Source organism: Triturus cristatus, chromosome 2_1 (assembly GCF_964204655.1).
Source record: "Triturus cristatus chromosome 2_1, aTriCri1.1, whole genome shotgun sequence".
Classification (NCBI taxonomy): domain Eukaryota; kingdom Metazoa; phylum Chordata; class Amphibia; order Caudata; family Salamandridae; genus Triturus; species Triturus cristatus.
Window position 1 is genome coordinate 1,036,965,885 of NC_140581.1, and position 19,365 is coordinate 1,036,985,249.

General features: G+C 43.7%; 1 long non-coding RNA gene across 1 annotated transcript; it reads right to left on the reverse strand.

Annotated features, from left to right (window-relative positions):
- Window positions 1–6,567: 6,567 nt before the first annotated feature.
- On the reverse strand, window positions 6,568–18,732 carry LOC146866301 (uncharacterized). The gene is made up of 4 exons (XR_014976788.1): window positions 18,614–18,732; window positions 15,727–15,796; window positions 11,592–11,840; window positions 6,568–6,711 (listed from the first exon to the last, which is right to left on the reverse strand). It is a non-coding gene; the product is annotated as an uncharacterized LOC146866301 (long non-coding RNA).
- Between the last annotated feature and the right edge of the window lie 633 nt (window positions 18,733–19,365).

Here is a 19,365-nt window from a genome sequence, read left to right on the forward strand (position 1 = left end):
CCCTCTAGTTGCACGTCAATCACACGTCATGCGGCTGCGCACGCATCTCTGCCAAATATTTCTGCTGACATTGCAGGATTCTCTTATGGATCCACCCACTTGTGACATCATGTATAATGACGTTTTCTAGTTACGCCTATTCTAGTTACGCATGCATATTTTATTTTGTCTTATCAGTCGTTACGCCTACTGCATCTGTTTTACTGTAATGCCTTTTCTATAAAAATGATTACCTGTCAATAATATATGCCCTTCCTTCCTGAACTTTCGTGGTGATGGAATAGAATGCCTACAATTCGAATTGTATTCCTTTGTATAGGAATAAAGCCTTTTTAAAACCTCTAATATCACGGATTCTGCCTCTCATTTTACTGAGTTATTCTTAATAGACTTTACCGCATAAAAAATAGTACCGGTAACGAAATATTTACCACAACAGACTCTGGAGACAGAGAGGGAGGAAGCCCACAGGCATTGATGGGAAGAATGGGATCCACTCACTATCTTGTAATCAGAGTCTAGTACATTGGACTGTTATTCTGCATCAACACACACTGCAGCACTCAGGGGGTACAAATGTTGGACTTGTTTTGTTGCATTGGTTTCAATATGCTTAATAAAAAGAACTTTAAAAAAGAGGGTCAAGCCCACATCTACGCAAACATCCCCAACTACAGCCACATGGTCAGGTTCAACTGTGGAGAAGAGTGAAAAAGACCGCAAGTTCGCACTCATCCAAGAAGCAGGTAAGCAAGCCTGTAACAGAGGAGCTGGGCAGCTATCGAAGAAATATCATAGTGCTTTAGGGACTCTGCGAGGCTAAACAGGTCAGAAACCAGAAAAAAATGTTTAAGACTGTGCACTGCCACTAGAATATGGGTGTAATCCCAGCCTGATCATGATCAATTTAAGTACTCAGCCCAGAGTGGGAAACACCATGGCGCTGGCCTAGCTGACTACCATCTCAGCTATTAAGTAATGTAATGGGTTTTATTTACAGATGTATGAAAGTAGGATCAGCTTCTATGGTTACCCCCACTTTTTGCTTGATGTGATGCTGTTTCTGACTATTCTGACTGGGATCCTGCTAATCAGGACCCCAGTCTATCTGCTTTCTCCCTAAAGTGTTGTTCTCAGTTCTTAGGTACATCCCAGATTGGATTCTGGGGTACCCTTATCAGTCCCTAGTACATGGTACTAAGGTACCCAGGGCATTGGTACCCCAGAGGTCTCCCATGGGCTGAAGCATGTATTATGCCGCCCATGAGGGACCATTCAAAAAATGGAACTACAAGCCTGCTGTTGCAGCCTGTGTAAGTTGGTTCTTGCACCACTTACTAAAGATATAGGTTTCCTATATCTAGAGTCACTGCACTTAAAACCTATAAGTCCTCCCATTGCAGGTCTTTACAATTCTGAAAGCAGGGTGCATGGTTCTAAGTGAGAGTCCATTCTCCCGAGTTGTTAGTGAAGCAGCTATATACTATATAGAGGGGCACCGCATACTTACGCGATGACCATCTCGAAACTGGCTGCAACAAATTCTATCATGTTTGGAGTCACACATGTTGGAATCATACCCCCACACCGTAAACGGTGTGGGAGGTATGATTCCAAGCACTGAAAGAGCCCTCCGTCAGGCTCTCAGTGTTCGCAGTGCCAAACCTCTAGACCCGGACAGCACAAAATGGTTGCAGCCGACCAGAGACACAACTCTGCCCTCCTGCTGCTGGGCCAAGCTCGAGCAGAGAAAGGAGGAACAATAGGCATCCTGTCACAGGGAGGTGTGACCACCTCCCAGACAGGATTTAGTGTATTGGGACCGGGTCGGTGCGCTTGTCAATGCCAGAAAGTCTGCAGAAGGGGCACATTTGGTGTCCCCATGCATAGTCCAGTTCAAACCAGTTCTGGGAGTCGTTAGGTCCTGCTCTGCTGTGAAACTTCGACAAAGGACATGGGAGTAACCTCTCCCCTGTCCAGACCCTCCCCTGGGAAGGTCCCCTGAATCTTGCCAACGCTTTCCCTAGGGTACTTAAGGGCTTACCTGGGTGTGGGTCCCTAGCTTCATCGTGGGATAAGATTCAGATCAGACACCACTTCTGTTTCTATTGTCTAGGCACTCTGGACTTTGCTGGACTTCGATTGGGCCTGACTTTGTCCCCTTCAAGTCTGCTGCATCGTCTGTGCCTGTGCATCATACAGGAACCTTCCAAAGCCTGTGAAGCATCAATGACACTTGAAGGAATCTCCCATGGAGTGAAGGAGTGACTCCCCTGCATTCGCAGGCACCACAACTAATGCTGATGCTGAGCTCCTCCAGACTCCATAAGTCTCTGCAACACATGTGGTGGTTTTCCACAGCTCCCGAGGGCTGCCCTGTCCTCTCACCAAGTTTGAAGACAGTATCCCTCATGGGGGTTGCAAAACCGAACCCCTGTGCACCACATCCAATTTGCAGTTGCAAAGGCTTGTTGGCTTCCCTCCAAGAAGAACTGCGGGCTCCAACTAGCCCCACCTCTATCATCTCTTGTGACCAGAATTTCTGCCACAAGGCATCATGTGCATTGTGTCCTGCATCTTTTGGTGATCTGCTTAAGGTCCTCTCATGACTAAAGTGCCACCAGTCTGTAGGTCCATTTGAGGGGCACACTTGTTTCTTTTGAGCTCCTCTGATTGCTCGGTGCATGCCCTGACTCCTCTGCTTTTGGTGAGTCCCCTGGACCTTGCTCGTCCCGACGTTGCTCCTTTTTTAATTCCTGCATTGGTTGCATTTGCCAAGGCTTGTTGGTGCTCCCGCTGGCCGGCAACCTCCCAGCACTCGACATCCTTTGTGGGACAGCTCAGGCATGGCTCCTGGTCCTCCTCAGCATCCCTGGTCCTCACAGCTGCAGAGTCAAGGTCCTCGTCATTCATCCTGCAACACCCGATATCAGAGAGCATTGTCTTCCAAGTCTCCTGGTCACTCCTGAGTGACATAGTCTCTGTCCCCTCTGATTGTAGGTACCCCTCATCAAGAATCCATCCTCAGATTCCACAGGACACTTCTTCCTTCCTCCACAGCGGCACTTTCCTGTTGTCCTCCATTGGGTTCGACGGCGGTTTCTGACACCACTTCACAGGTATGCACCCAGCTTCTCTGGTGTAGGTAACGTGGGTACTAGGGTATCCATGGGTGGGGAGGCTCTCCAACCTTCTGTTTTCAGAGGGGTTCCTTCATGGTCCACTGGGAGGGGGTCCTTAATCTTTAAAAATCCAACCGCGAATTGCACATAGACTTGTATGGAGCACGTAGTTGTGTTCCCACACTGCACAGGCTCTCCTGGGGTCCCTATCTGCTTACCTTGGTGGTTCTGTGGGTCCCCAGAAATTGTACATCCTCTCGACATCGTCCTGACTCGAGTCGTGGTTCTTATACCACTTTCTTAATATATGGGTTGGTCCCCGCCGGGGCCCTCTGTGTATTTCATACTCTTTACTCTATTACTTGCTAAAGTATTGTGTGCATTGAGTTTATCTCCGTGCTGGAGATACTTGAACGTACTAGAGAGTATTATATAATAAATACATATTTTTATAAATAATTGGTGTGTTTTTTTTCACCTAATCTATACCATAAGATTGCATCCCGGTAATACAAGCTTCTTTACACTCCTTCTGAACTAAGCCTGAAGACTGCTCTCCACAGCTTTCTAAGGTTGTCTAAGACGTCTTAAATCACCAGAAGGGTTGTCTGGACTGGTGCAAGATGCCCACTTAAATAAGGGGACAGCATCTACCAGGCCAGCCTCTCACAACAAACCTCCTGTATTTACTTGGTCTTCAGGACCGCCAGAGTGACTTCAAGGGCCTTTTCGCTGGCATCCTGATCAGAGCCTAGGGACAGAAAAGGCTCCAACCATCTTGAACACTGCACCTGGACTCTGCCTGCTGTCAGTTCTGATCCCGAAAGTGGTGCCTCCTCAGTACTGGACCCTTAGACGTGGGATTAAAGATGATATACCAGTCAAGCTGTGGTCCCCACCAAAGCCAAAGCAGCATGGCGTAACGCAACGCAGGACATGACCTGGCATTCCACTCAGTTCCTCACTGAAACAGATGCAGCATGATGCAATTTGACATGGACCTCACTTCACAGCCCTTGCAGCTCTTCATCGGAACCGATGTTGCTCAAAGCACCTCGACGCAGGACCTCACATCACCCCTCACATCACCCCTCGGAATCACCGCTGCGCGGCGCAGCACCCTACATCAGGGACTTAGTTACAATTCTCAGCAGGCCTAACCTGGTCCTTTTATCTGGCTCACACCCCACCCTGATCGCCCTGAACTTGTGACTTTGAACCTGTCTAACATGATCAGATAACCACAGCTGGTGCTCTGTGCTTTCAAGAACTATTTTTATCAGAGCCTGTAAAATTGCATATCTCCAGGTCTACTAACTGTATTGTTTTCATTGTGGTGCCAAATAATTCTTTAACCCCTTCGCTGCTGCGGACATTCCGCTGCAGCGCTGGGGGGGGCAGGGGGGCAGCGCGGTGGGCCTGTGCTCATGACGGAGCCGCTCCGTCATGAGCCACAGTTGAGCCGTGCTCATGACGGAACGGTTCCGTCATGACTCCGCCCATTTGCGTTGTCCCCCCGCACAGGCGGGGAAACAGCGCCGCGCAGGCGGAGCGGCCGCCAACGGGCGTGTCATGACGGAACCGTTCCGTCATGAGCACAGCTCAACCGTGGCTCATGACGGAACGGTTCCGTCATGAGCGGGAAAGGGGTTAAAATTTACTCTGTGTTTCTAAGTTGGTTTGGGATTTTTCTAGTGTTGTGTTTTCAATTTATTACCGTTTGTGTGCTGCATCAATACTTTAAAGATTGCCTCTAAGTTAAGCCTGACCACCTTTATGCCAAGCTACCAGGGGTTAAGCAAAGGTTAATTTAGTGACTTTTGATGTTCACCCTGATAGGGATTGTGGCTATTGCTTGAGAAGGGCTCATACCCTCATCAACCTAAAACCCAGTTTCTCACAGTATTCAATGCTAATCTTATCCTGTGTTTAATCTCCTAACTATACACTAACAGATACCAGAGTGACTAGACCACCATCCCCATTTCGATATATTGACCCATTCTTTTTGAAGATTGTGCCCTCTTTCCATTTAATCAAACTAGAATTGGCTGTGTGCTATTTTTACAAGCCAGAAGAGAAGGGGCATGGGAACAATTATCAAGATGGATAACTGTTTTGCCATGCTGTTTGGGTTGAACATGATACTCTAGTAAAGGGAGTTAGAGCCATATTTAGAGTCAGTCAATTTACATAGGTTATAGTGCACGTGTAACACAGTGGACAGAACATCTGTCACGTTTTTGAGACTCTAAGTACAGCCCTTAGTCCTTGGTTTAGATTTTGATGGACAGGGTACTCTATGACAAATGTGACACATCAACCTGTTCACCAAACTCTTGGTCCGCCCACCTATTGTTACTCATGCAGACTGTCAGCTTTCTGTCAGCAGTGCCCACATTGGTTTCATAGATGGAAGGCCTACTCTGACATTCTGTTGGAGTGCTGTCTGTCAGAGTAAGTGTTTCACACTCTATTCAAGGCAGATGGGCTGATGTCCTTTTATTTTCTGTCCGTCAAAACCAAAAAAAGCATGAGATGAACACAAAAATTAAAAGTAATGACCACTATACCCAGGGGGGAAAAACTCGCTCTGTTTAGGGTTTCTAAGTTATTTGAGTTTCAAAACCAAACTCACACTCTGAAATTTGTTAAAAAGATAGAGGGGCATATTATCAAGGACGGCGTTAAAATTATCGCCGGTTTAGCGGCAGAAAACTGCAGCTAAAGTGGCGATAATGGGCTTGATAATATGCCCTGGAGAATTCCAATAGAAGCCCATGTTCACACCAGAACATGGACTTCTATTGGAATTCTCAAGGGCATATTATCAAGCCCATTATCGTCGCTTTAGCTGCAGTTTTCTGCCGCTAAACCGGCAATAATTTTTACCTCCGTCCTTGATAATATGCCCCAAAGTGACTTGGAAGGCTGTCAAAACTGAACACGGCTCTCCACCAAACCTTTGGTACCTTCAGTTGAACTGCTATGGCAAATATTCTGAAGATACAGAGATAGCCACTGGACCAGCGGTGACCTTTCTATTTGTAAGGCAGTAGTCCATCAGGCTGACTGACATATTGTCCTCCGCCATCTTGATGGACGATGGCCACCTGCCAAACTATAAATCAGGCCCTTCACTTCTTGGTATATGAAACTCTACCTTTCCATGTGCCTTCCGGTTCCATGATGCACGCTTCCTGTGGGGGCTGGGATTCCAGCAGTGAATAATCAGCGGTGGAGTTGGCAGTGGTACCTTTGGTAGTCAATGAATGGTTCCCAAACTCCAAATGTATTCAGCGTGACAGGAGCAAAAATCTCGAATAATGGCCCTTCGATGGAGCCCAGTACCGTTCTCTGAAGCAAGCTAATATTTTCCCATAACGCTTGGGCAGTGCAATAATCTTTAATAAATGAGCAAACACTTGGCAATACAAAATAACAGCAACATACCGTGAGTTTATTTAGAATTATAGTCATGTTTAATTACAAGACATATGAGGCTCTACACCATTGCAGGGTAATTTCTCATTCTAAAACTTTCTCAGTCTTTTAAAATCACGGTCTAGGGTGGCAATTTCACGTCCTCCTATAAGACAAAATAGAAAGAATTTGTTAAAGGGACATGCTTTTTCCATCAGTAATTGGTAGTAAAATGAACACAATAGTTGCAAACCAGCTATAATGTAATGATTGATAAAAAGCAATAAAATCTCATGGGAAATGTGTAGAAATACAGTTGCAAAGCCGAACGTGCATGTCATTCTTTGATCATATCTGTAACCATCAGCATGTGGAATGGAACATATCATAGTACATAAAACTCTTTCAGAATTTTGTGTGTTGTCTCATAATGTTCCCATTACAAAAGTGGTGTTGCTCCAAACCTGACATGGTCTGCCATTTGGAAGCAAAGGAAATTGTTCTTTGTATAACCCACCTTGAATGTTCTACTACCCTTTATTTGGGTCATTCTTCCATGGTTTCCGACCAACTCAAATTAGTTCCAGACAAAGCAGCCTATGTCTTGTTCGAATTGCCACAAAGTACCCCTATTTCTGGACATCTTCGTAGATTACAGTGACTTCCGGCACGCAAATACTCATGGCCTCATTTATGAGAAGTGTTGCATCGCTGCGTGAAAGCAGCGATGCAACACTTTTCAGTGCGCCCTCCTTGCGACATGCTGGATGCGTCATATTTACTGTATGAAGTATCATGTCGCAAGGAATGACAGATACATCAGTATTACTGATGTATCTGTCGCTGCAAAAGTGGCACATTGCTGGGGTGTGTCTGAAAACAGACTCAACTCCAGCAATGTAAGGGCCTGCGTCAGGTTTTGACGCATTGGCGTCCTAGAAGTGGCGCAGTGAAATCTTATAGATTTCACTCAGCCACTCCTACGACCCTCTCTCGCGGGGGAATGCTCACCCTGCACACATTATACCTGACGCAGGTATAATTTAGCGCAGGGTTTATGAAGTGACACATCTGCCTAGATGCATCACTTCGTAAATATGGCGCAACATGACGCATTATTTACGCTGCTTCTGCGTCACTTAAAGTGACACAACGGTGGCGTAAATGTGACGCAGGCCTTCATAAATAAGGCCCTCAATCTTCAAACGTTTTTGCATCTATTTCAAGGCTCTTCTTAACAAAAAGTCTTCTTTTATTCAGCAGCTCTTTCAATGGCACTCCCCAGCGTTCCCTCTTAGATCATCTGCTGAGTACTTTTAAGATTTTCTGAGGTCAACAAACAGCATCAAGGTGACTGGGCTTTCTCTTACCAAATTTCCAAAATCTGGAATACCCTACCCCTTGAAACACTCAAAACCTCGCTTTTTGGCAAATAGAATGTATGGTTTGCCTGATGCTATATTTCAGGGTTCAAGTGGCAGGACACTTTAACATGTATTTGCGTGCTTTACAGATTTTTAAAATAAATAAATACATTAAATAAGTATTTGGGTTACAGCATATTTTGAAAACATTGCCCGTATTACTGAGGGATGCAGCAGTAACAGGGTGATGACCCTATGCCAGGCTTCTCCAATGAATAGCTCGAGAGCTTCTGGTAGCTCCTAAGCTACCTACAAGTAGCTCTCCTGTCTGAAACCCAGCCTACTAAATTAGAAGCTTTTGCATGTTTACATTTATATATATAGAGAAAAATTGAAATTGTATATTCAAGATACCAATGTGTTTATTGTCAGAACACATTAACTGATGTTTGAAGAACAATGGTTACATTTCCAAAATATATTTAAAGCTGATATTTGAGTGATCAATCATAGGGCACTGGGGATACTTATTAATGATTTTAGTAAATATATTTGAGTAAATTGGTGGCTGGAGAATTGCAAAAATGGCCGTTATGTGTTACCCAGGTAGAGGCATTCCACACTGACAAAACATATTTTACATTACTGCTGGCACCCATGCCTTATGTAATGAGGTGATCGCTGCTGATAATCTTGCATACGTAGTTCACAAATGTAATCGTGTCCGATGTGATCACTATTAGAACTCTGATAACATAAGTAGCTCAGGATGACTTTTATTAACCATAATCAGCTCCCATTAAAGAACAGGTTGGAGACCCCTGCCCTATACCAACCAGCAATACTGTTGTGTCCTTGGCAGGCTTTTGCTGTCAGGCAAAGGGTTTACATTTTCTGTCAGAAACAATGTTTGTGCTGGTGATATTTCAAAATACCTGCTAAAATCTAGATTCAGCGTGAAGGGTGACTGTTCGGGTAATACCAGTTTCACCCTGTCTGCCGAACTTACTGGTCAAGATCTTACTCGCGGGTCACTGTGTTCTCGTAATTCCACGCGGGGGATGGTTGTACCACATTTCGCAAATTTCACTATCCCTCATGTGGAACTGAAAGCTGGACCACCCATCCTTCTGGTTTTAGGGAGAGGGCAGGAATCCGCCCACAGGCAGGTTCATTATCTGACTGGATCCTTGTGCAGAGGATGCCTGGGGCTTTTTGGAACCCCCTTCATGAGTGGCACATAGGTGGTGCACCTCCTAATGGCCTGCTTGCCCTGGCTCCCATGTCAGTAATATGTGGTGCGGTCATAGGGGTAAAGGCGTTGCCTCATTTGCATGAAGAAGACCACCTTGAGATTGAACAGGATACAAGATATATTCCAGCGTGATCTGTATTATAGAACAGATAGAAACATTTGGGGCCTCTTCTCTAACACAAAAGTACCTCGGGGGCCAAAAATGGATGGAAAATCCTCATGTGCACTTCAGTATTTGACAACTATATGCAAAAATGAACTCTCTTCGATATGTTCATTTATTCATTCAAGCAGCTTTATCGCAATTCAGTGGCTTTCTTCTGTTTTACAATATTATTTCAAAAACATTCCAGATTCAGATGGGTGTCCACTTTTCCAAAATTATTTGCCTTGAATCTATGATCTTTTCTTTACAAACTCAAAACAGAGTCCAGTATTGTTCTTTATAATGCATTTGATGGAGAATTGTGTGTTGCTGCCTCTGCAAATGACATTTCTGTATCCATGACGCACAGACAAGGCACTTTGACTTAGCACTATATTTATTTACATGTTGGTTTAATTATACTTTGTCTTGTACAGCACAAACTCATTGGGTTGGTACAGAAGTTTCTGAAATATAAAGGATGTCAACTCAAAACTGATAAGTTTCAAATTGTGAATGCTTTTTTTATTATTATTTCGGTCGGCTCCATATATACAAGTGCCTGGTGTCAATTTTGAGTTGGCCTGAGGGAAATTTGAATTATGCCAGTGAGATTTACATAATTTGGGGAATTTCTTGTTATCCAAAATTCTTCCATTAGGGTACTTTGCCTACCACAAAAAACACATTATTCACAGTAGAAATGTACCTCAAACACATTTGAAGAATAAAACACGAGTGGCTGTTGTTCTTGGTGCTTTTGTTTAATACGTTATCGCACCAAAGTTTGATGTGAGACATATTATGCGCTAAAATATAGCACAAAATGACAGATTTGCATTTTGCATAATTACGTGTAATTTTGCATTATTTTGCCAAAAATGTTCATGTATTTAGTCAAAAGAAATTCACATTAATTTTGTACGCTCCTAATTATGAGTTGGGCAGAGAAGCATCCTCAGGTGGGTTACTTCTCCCCACGTTCACATCAGATTTGGTGTTAGGAGACTGCGATTTTCTGGGTGCTGAAACACCAGGCCCGATTTTACCGGTGGACCATCCAGGAGGTTTTGGTGGGTGCTTTGGGCACAAGCACAGCTTGCCCAGTCTGACTACCACCTATGGCACAGAGAAGCGTGGATGGTTCTCTCTGCCAGACTTCAGCTGATGAAGGGTTGAAGGCATAGGAAGGGGTGGACTGAGTGAGTCATTCGCTCTCAGTATCGTCAAATTGTACAAAGCCCCATCATGAGTTGGATGGTAAGATAATATGGTAATATCAAGCCTGGTATTACCATTGCCAAGTGGTATTATAGAATTTCCAGGCAATTTACCACATATTTTTTCCTAGATTTCTAGGCCCTCATTTACAAGCGGCTTTTACCACCAGAGCGTCACTTTTTATGATGATCCGGTGGCGCAGGCCTCTCAATCTTATCTATGAGGCGACGCAAAGCCAGCCTGTGTCAAGAAGGCGTTCCAAGGGCATTGTTACGGGTATTCCAACTCAACACCTATTGATTTTGACACTAACTCAGATTTACAACATCACGTAAACTTGGGGCAGTGCCAAAAACCTATGCCTCCCCACAGCAGGTGTAACAAGGAGAAATGTTTACATTTGTCCTCGTTTTTCCCTCTTTCTATTTGTGGTGCATTCAGCAGCACACATAGGACATGGGACCCCCTCCACATCCCGCACTATGTGGCAGGTACCGCATGGAGCCTGTCACATAGTGCAGGGATATGCAAAATGTGCCTTTTTTGGACTGCAGCTTTGTGACCACCTTGAAGGCAATCGCTTTGAAATTGACATGCCCGTACCACCGACAGCAAGTCAGGCGGTCCCGTTTCCGAGCGCCATTCCTAATCAGCCCCTATGTTACATCAACAAGTCTTGCAAAACATTTGACATGAAAACTAGTGGTGTTCATATGTCTTCTGAACATTCAGTTGTTTTTAGCTGTTTAGAAAACAGTAGATCACTCTAGAGTGCTCAAGAAAATAATAGGCAGTTTTGCACTTTAACGTAACTAACTTGGGTCTTTAGCTCAAACACTCTGAAGCAATTCCGTGGATACAGGTGGCATTAAGTCTGTACCAACAGTAACAACATATGAAATATATAATTATACGATGGTCAGGAATTGCAAGCCAGCAAAGTCCCTCCTATTGACAATTATACTCCCTTTGCCAGTGTCATGGCGATATATTGCATAACGCGAATGCATTTTATGGCCTATATAGAAACTTTTAAGGTTCCAAATGTGTGCATTACATACCTATTCTCATGATTATCCTTGTGCTGTAGTGGGAATAGTTGTTGGTGTAGTTGTAGTTGGAGTAGTAGTGGTGGGAGTAGTGGTGGTTGGAGTAGTGGTGGTTGGTGTAGTTGTAGTTGTAGTAGTAGTGGTGGGAGTAGTAGTGGTTGGAGTTGTGGTGGTTGGAGTAGTTGTGCTAGGAGTAGTTGTACGATGACGAGGAGGATGACGATGATGATGCTTTCTCTTTCCATGTCCTCTGTCATGTGACTGAAAAAGAAAAAACATAGAAAAGTTATCTAAATCATCTGCATATAACATCATGTGTTTTCAGTTCATATGTCCCTGGATTGGGTTGTACCAATCTCATGAAGACGTCTACAGACTTGCTATATTGTTTTGAACTTTAATACTCACATACATAGAGAAAATAGTGTTTATTGATACATGAACAATTCTCTCAATGCATTATGGTGACTATTCTCCAAGATAAACCAGAGCAACCTTGTAGACATTGTATTGCATAGAGGTGGCCTCTTATAGGCAACAGCCATTTCAGACTAAGGGAGGTCCAGGATTTAATTGGTAGACTTTGATGTCAAGAGGGATGCGCTTAAGGAAAATATATTGAATAAATATACCTTTGGACTTGGTAATGTGGCAGACAGAAAGTCACCGTAGCATGGGTGTTAGAACACGTTAAAAAGACAACCGTTATCACACAATCACACAATTATAGCAGGAAATGTGATTGACAAAAACCAACAACGGCTGCTTGCAAATGCGACTTGAGTAAGCGCCGTGTGTGCACATCCGACCAGCAAATATTTTCTAAGTTGCTCTGATTCAGACTATAAAAACTAATTTCCTTTTTTAAAAATACAAGCGCACTGTTTGAAAAGTCTTCTGACATTTCCACAGTTTTGGTAAAAAATCCCCCAAACACCTCTTGCTTACACATATATACTTATCTATGGCAAATCATAGATTGCAGACTACTAATGACAAGCCAAGATGGGACAAGTGCACATGATATTTTTCATTAAACATAGAATAAATGGATAAATCAGGTAAAGGACCGTTTTGCCATATGGAGCTGAAGATATCAAACATTTTTTTGAGTGGTACGTGCTTACGGTAGAAGACAATAATACAACCCGCCACAGCAAAGCAGCGTGTCCCATCCACTGAAAATCACTAACCTTTATCAAACTGTAATACTAGATAGACTTTGGACTAATGCGCCAGCCAAATTTACAGACTACAAAGAAGTTATAATATAATGGAACATTCCGATCACAACCAATCAGCGTTTGTTGATGTAAAATCAAACTGAGGTTTAAATGGGAAACTTACAAATATGGCTAGGGCTACAAAGTTTTCAGTCACAATCATTATTCTGTCGAAACGTTAAAAAAACACAAGGCAATAAGGCACCAGGGGCAATTTTACAAATACAGTGCACTTTCTTGTTTGCGCCACAGTGCACCTTTCAAAAGGTGTGCCGGGAGCAAACAAGGAAAGTGTGCCATATTAGTTTGAATGCACTCCCCCTAGGGCAGCCATGAGCTCTTTTGCCCTAGGGGCAGCACATTCAAGTGAAATACAGAGCAGCTGTTAATAAGCTGTTCTATGTTGTGTTTAACTGTGCTGGCGGCATCCCTCCTGCACTTTTAAGGGGATTAGAGATCCTCTTGCAGCCAGGTGCAGTGACCCCGAAACCGGTCCTAGGATGCTTGTTTCCCGTCCAGGGAGGACCTGGCTTGGCAGTTCAGGCTGGACTGTTCCCATGAGGCACAGGGTCAAGACTGATGTTCATATGGCCAGGTCTAAACTGGGGTGGCATGGTGAGCAAAAGAATGATGGATTTAACGCAGAGCTATTGAAAGGGGGTAAATGTTGTTGTTCTGCATTCCATCCATCAATTGTGTGTCTTTTGCTTTCTCGCCCTAAGTGCGCCAGGTATGCCCAGACGTGGGTCCTGGGCTCACTGTGCCACTGGAATCAAGCTATCCTGCCTGAAGAGGGGTGAAATCCCGAAACCGGTCCTAGGGTGCTTGTTTCCAGTTCAGGGAGGACCTGGCTTGGCAGTTCGGGCTGGACTGTTCCCATGAGGCACAGGGTCAAGACTGATTTGCATATGGCCAGGTCTAAACTGGGGTGGCATAGTGAGCACATGAATGATGGATTTAACCCAGATCTATTGACTGGGGGTGAATTTTTTGATTTGTTCTGCATTCCGTCCATCAATTGTGTGTCTTTTGAAGTGAGTGACTGCCCCAGCTAGCAGGGGAATGTCTGAGGGGTCCATAGGGCCCCATCCCCCCCAAAGGACTGCCTTTAGGAGGCGCAATAAAGTGCACCAGCTTTTTGTGACGCACTTTCAGTGTTCCTCCTAAAGGCTTGTTTGCCGCTGCGCCCACGTCCGTAGTACAGCACGAACACAGAGGCAAAGTGATTCCCTCATTTGCATGGGGCCTTGCCCCCATGCAAATGAGGGAACTCCTTCTCATGATAGCGCAGGTGCAGCATGTGCATAGATGCCAAGTTTCCAAGTTCCAGTTCAAGATATTTTCTTTGAATTGTGGGACTTGTAGTCCTGTTTCATAATACAAGACAACAAGTCCCAGAATTTAAAGACAAAACCCAGACTGGAGCAGCCCAGCATGCATGGACCTGGGTAACTTGTCAGGAAGGAAATCTATAGGATTTAGGAAAAAGGAAGCGATTTAAAAGGAGACAGTGCACTCATGTCCAGCACTCAGATGCCCAGTTGATTCTCTGGAGAGGTCTGTAGAAAATAATGCCAAGGACAAAGGGTGGAAGCCAAAGACCGACAGATGGGTATGTTTAAACAAATGCAAATTAACTATACTTTGAGAGGCATAGCTGCTAATTAAACAAACCAGGTTTATTTTTCATGCCTTCTAGAATGTGCAATAGCATGACTCTAATAAACAAGCAGCTTTATCGCATCTCTTATTCATATTCTTTCCAAAAATATGTAAGTACAAACAGTGGTAGCTTTTTTCTAAATTTAGATCAACTTTCAGTGCACTCCATGTTTGCTCAATAAATAAGTTCCCTCACTTTACTTGAAGACTGAGTGGGCTAGGGCTTCGACGTGGTGGAAAAATAATAAAAAAGGCCTGAAAAAATGGCTATTTTCAGCAATTTGGGACCGCTGTAGGAGGGGAAAAATCTAATTTGCTTGGAGCCCTTGAAATATGTTCCTGAAGGCAGAGGGACAGCGAGTGAGGGGGGATGGGGCGGGCGTGGGGAGAAACAGAGAAGAGTGAGAGAGAGAAACAGAAAGGGGACGTTAGAAAGAGTGGGGGCTGGACAGAGTGAGACATAGGGCACGTGTGAACTAGAGAAAAATAGAGATAGTCTATGTGAGAGAATAACATGAGGAGAAAGAGACAAAGTGAGACAGACAGAGCTAATGACAAAGACAATGAGACACAGAGAGAATAATGGATTAAGGTGAGAAATGGAAGTTTGCAAACTTTCCAGGGTAAACAACAGAGAGATCTGAGAGAGGTCTCAGTTTATGGCAACCAGGAAGTGAGTTAAAGAATAGTGACAGAGAAATAACTGCAAAACAGAGTCGTTTGGACAAATGAGAGAATGAGTCATATATGAGACAAAAGTGAAGAAGGAAAGCAAGAAACAACGAAGGGAAGGAGATGAATCAAAGAAGCCATAAAGAAGCTTGTTTAGGAGTGTGGTGCAACTGCAAAGATGTTTATAGACAAGCCACACACTCTGAAAGCATTATGCAAGGTGAGTGATATAGTCTGCGAAGGGGCTAGAGAGAAAAAAGCAGTCTTTAAATGTTACACAAATCATTTTATAGGTGACATGAATCTAAATACTTCCTTTGTTGGACATTCTACTGAAAGGTGTGACTGCAGGATGAGCATCCTGCTCTTCCAGGAAGACAGGATAAACATTAGAACAGCAGGTAACTGTAATCCCTTCTGCGAAAAATTAATCCAATAAAAACCGATTTGACCATGAAATGTTGTCTGCCATAGGCCCAGTCTTAATCTCACATTGTTTGCTCAGGGCTTTATGGAAGAGATTATGATTTCCATATGATGACCTAAGCTATTGATTCATCCATGACCTTCAATAATGATGCACCACTTACCATCACTCCGATAGTTAGGGCCAGAAGACAAGCAACCAAAAGTAGAGTCCTCATTGTTTTTTAATTGTTTCTGAAAATAAAATGATAATAAATAAACTGATTAATGGGCTTTATTGAATATTGTGCATTTTTCTGATATAAAAACAACATGCAAAAGTAAGTTGGTTTTATTAAAAGATGGACTTCATTGCGAATATATTTAAAGTGATACATTCATGCAAAAGACTGGAACCAGATAGACCTACCGAAATGACCCTGATAATTGACCCGGTACTGACCCAGTACCTGGCAGCAGCATGGTCTAGCTGGTATTCACCCTCCCCCAAGCCGGCGTCCAGATATCTCCTAGATAGCAAGAGAGGAAAGCCTCTGCTATGCCAGAGCTAGAACAGTCCACCATGCCTTCTATGTGCAATAACATCTCCAGCCCATGATTAGAAGCTTCCTACTCACAAGCGCCTTACTCTTGCCTTTGCTGTACCAGAGTTTTTTGCAACCCTGTGATTTTTCACAAAATTGTGAGTCGGATTAACCATTGCGTTAGTATATCACTGTGCAATATTGACACACTATTTCTACAGTGCAACATGCAAAATAACAAGATTTGCAGAAATATTGAGACAATGGTGCAGCAGGGGCAGTGGTACTGGGGCCCAGTGGTCTGAGTAACCCACTGAATCCTTATTATGTCTGTATTTTACTAGCCAACCAGAAGTTAAGTTGGCCTTTTCCCTGCTGGCACTGGCTCCCATGCTACGCCTCTGCATGTCAATGTTGCATGAATTGACATTTAGCTCTAACATAACATGTGTATTTGTGAAGTACACGTTCACCCATAGGCATCTTGGCACTGAATAACATATGTTTATTTTAACCCAACTCAATGGTACTCATTTTATTAACCTCAGATAGATAAAGGGCTGAGTGGACCTGCTGGGATTTGAACCTGTGACCATTAGGTCGAACACAGCTCCCTGTATGGGGACATTTGTCAAGTGAGCCACCAAACCCTACTCTTAGGTTTCTGTGGTGAGTTGTCGACAGCTGTAGGAAGAGCTGCTGTCTTTGCTTGCAAATTGTCGGGTTGGTCCACGAAATCTTTTAGCTGTGGCCACAAAAGTTACTGACTTCAGCAAGATCTAAGACACATTTCACAGCATTAGTCTACAAAAAACTAAGATTATAGACCAGTCTAAACCCATACAACAATCGCAAAGAAACACAACCCTATTCTCTGACCAAAGCCTCGACTGTACCCCTAAAGGGGCATACCTACAATGACGGCGATAAATAAAAGCAAAGCGCGCTTAGCGCTTTGTTATTTATCGCCGTCTAGCTCTGGAATTTCTTGCCCTGGTAACGCGTTATTAACAACGCATTACTCCAGGGCGATAAAAATTCCAGAGATAGTGGGGAAATCGCCGTTTTGCAGGGAACATCGCTGGTTTTCCAGCGATTGTCCCTGCAAAATGGCGATAACCTTGCAGATACGACCCACAGGGGCGTATCAGCATAATCCACCCCAATGTTAGGGATAGGTAAGTCTGCTTTTTAGCAGACGTTAGTTTTTGGAGAAACACTACGGATTTCTCCAAAAGCTAACGTGTGCTAAAATGCTGGGGCAGCCTTTTAAATATCGCGATGTGAACATCAGCGATATTTACAAGGTTGTCCTGCCCAGTGACGCCCACTTTGCATCTCATTAGAGATGCAAAGGGAGGCGTTGGGTAAAAGGGTGCTAACATGCGCTAATGCATGTTAGCACCCTCTTGTTAATAGGTCGATAGTTTTATCTCCGCTGTTTTTGGCTTTAAAAGCCAAATAAGCGGAGATAAGGCCCTTGTAAATATGCCCCAAAATATGCAAATACCATCCAAAAATAAATGAAAAGTTTCTTTATCCATTATGGACTAATTGCCCGTGCTGATGATGTCCTTCAAAAGCATGCGGTGGGCCAAAACCTGTTATCCAAAAGGTTCATCAAAGAAATAAGACAAATAATATGAATGCATACCTCTTCCTTTCAGAAATTAAGATTACTGCTGCGACCGATAACAAGTAAGAAGTTATGTACAACCTATCCATTCATGTAACACCCATACATGTACACAATTTCTTTTTGTTGAACAATAAATCGCTGAGCTGAAGCTGTCACACATTATTCGAAAAAGGATGGTTTATCCGCTCATTGTAATTATGTGCCCGATGCTTATGCTTACAAGATGCAATCTCTTGCAAAATGCAATAAAGAACTTTAACACACACACAAAAATCGATGCGAATAAATGTGAAAAATACAAGTAGGTAAATGAAATAGTACAATAATAATATTTGATATATCATAGAGCAGAGTTTTTGCTAGCACATTATATAGGAACCTTGATTCAACCATGTTTGTATCTTTCAAATGTAAAACTTTTCTTCTTCAGGGGCGTTTCCAATTTGTTGCTGTAACCCCATTCCTGCAGGATTACAGGAGAGCCCTATATTTTTAGTCTATGAGGGATTAATTATTGTGGCCCTGAGCCGTAAACATTGCTTTATCTGGTTGTACCTCTTCCTTTCTCTGCCTCCTAACTGACACCACAGCAGCAAGAGCCCGAGGGTATCAAACAAAAAAGTAGAAATAGCAGTTGGCGACGTGGCCACCGCGGCCTAGCTGCACACCAATACCAGCTCTGGAACAAATGATAAAATCAGGCAGCAAAGGGGCATTGTTGAGTCATGGCAGCCCACCCTCCCCCGAAATCGGTCCCCTGGACAGCCACCCCCATTGAAAATACGAAAGTGACAGAATGGCTAGTCAGGCCCTGCTGACCGACATTATTTGCGACCCATGCCCCTTACACAAAACCATAGATTTTAGCCATAGTGCGCAGCCACTTACCGAGCTAGGGAGGGTGAATTGAGTGAGCTTGCCTCAGTCAGCGTGGTGTATATTTGCAAGCAAACGAGGCTTCGTATTTATAGCTTGCTCAGCAAGGCCAGACTTTGTCGGGATTAATCATATGACTGTACAAATGAAGTAGTAGGTGTACGAAATAACCCTCATCTCAGCTCGAGGAGGTGTTTCCTTGCCAACGACATTGTTACAAAAACGCTCCGGACCTGTGGCTTTGTCTTTTGAAATAGGCGGCCAGGTGAGCGATTTCGGGTGGGAGGTTAACTTGCCCGACACTTAGTTAGCGCTACCTCTAATTGTTTGCTTAATTGTGTAATTCCTCCGGAGGTGGGTGATTTAGCTGTTCAGTTTATGTGAGATAGGCTTCCTTTGTTTTGCTGAGATTGTCCACACCAGATTTTCTGGTCTGTGGTGAATGTCAGTCGTGGTCTGCTTTTAGCATCAGGGTAGCAAAGGGAAAATTGGGAAAACACAGGATATAAATGTAGCAAGTTCGGTTTGCCGTTTCACATAATAATGCGCTCCATTATTTCATCAAAACTGTGCTTTGGGAATAAACTGTGCTTGGGGCAGTTCAAACGTTTTTGTCCAATAGGGCCTTGGGGAGAGGGCTGTTTCTGTCTCTTCTTCTACCACTAAGGCCCTAATTCCTTGAAGGTGGTCTGGGGGTGGTATTGACAGCACACAGTAAAAACCAATACCCATCGGTGAGGTATTTAACAGGTGTGGTAAATACC